This window comes from Penaeus monodon, chromosome 33 (assembly GCF_015228065.2).
Source record: "Penaeus monodon isolate SGIC_2016 chromosome 33, NSTDA_Pmon_1, whole genome shotgun sequence".
Lineage (NCBI taxonomy): Eukaryota > Metazoa > Arthropoda > Malacostraca > Decapoda > Penaeidae > Penaeus > Penaeus monodon.
Window position 1 is genome coordinate 9,032,737 of NC_051418.1, and position 927 is coordinate 9,033,663.

At 52.1% G+C, this 927-nt stretch overlaps 1 protein-coding gene across 1 annotated transcript in view; it reads left to right on the forward strand.

Annotated features, from left to right (window-relative positions):
* Positions 1–927, forward strand: part of LOC119594234 (integrin alpha-PS2-like) — a 126,991-nt gene that overhangs the window by 65,622 nt on the left and 60,442 nt on the right. The window lies entirely within an intron of this gene.

Sequence of the window (927 nt, forward strand, 5' to 3'; positions counted from 1 at the left end):
CGCCGCCAGACGCTCGCTTGTTACAGCCGTCGAGTGTCATGCAGCCTCATGACAGCATGACTGCCTCACCTCTCAGCACTCCCTCTTCGCCTCCTCGTGTCCTTGCCTTTATGGCGCTTCTCCTATTTGTTTTATATGTGTTTTTCTCTTTCTGTGTTGTGATCCTCTTTCTGTGAGTGAGGTTTTGTGTGTTTTCATTTTTTTTTTCTGAATTGTATTTTTTTCTCTTCTTTTCTAATTGCATTTCCCGTTTTTTTTTTTCATATCTATCTTTCTCGGTTTTTCTCTCCTTTTCTTCTTCTTCTTTCGTCTTCTTCGCCTCCTCCTTCTCCCTTGCTTTTCCTTTTCTTATCTATCTTTCTCGGTTTTTCTCTTCTTTTCTTCTTCTTTCGTCTTCTACGCCTCCTCCTTCTCCCTTGCTTTTCCTTTGCTCTTTTTTTTAAATCTTATTTTCAACATCCTTTCTTCGATCCATTTCCTTCATCCTCCTCCTTCACCTTCTCTTCCCATCTCTTCTGCCCTTCTCCCTTCCCCTTCCTCCCTGTTCTCCTCCCCCTTCTCCCCTTTTCTCCCTTACCCAATCAGTCTCTCCTCACCTCCCCTCCTCCCTCACCTCCTCTCCTCCCTCACCTCCCCTCCTCCCTCACCTCCTCTCCTCCCTCACCTCCCCTCCCCCCCTCCCCCCCCCTCCCCCCTCCCTCCCTCCTCCTCACCTCCTCTCCTCCCTCTCCTCCCCTCCTCCCTCACCTCCCCTCCTCCCTCATCTCCCCTCCTCCCTCGCCTCCTCTCCTCCCTCACCTCCTCTCCTCCCTCACCTCCCCTCCTTTCTCCCTCCCCCCCCTTCCTCCTACTCCAGCTACTCCGCGCCCGCCCTCTTTCGTGACACTCCGCTGAGCCTTATTGACCTCCTGAAGGCACTCGGAGGCA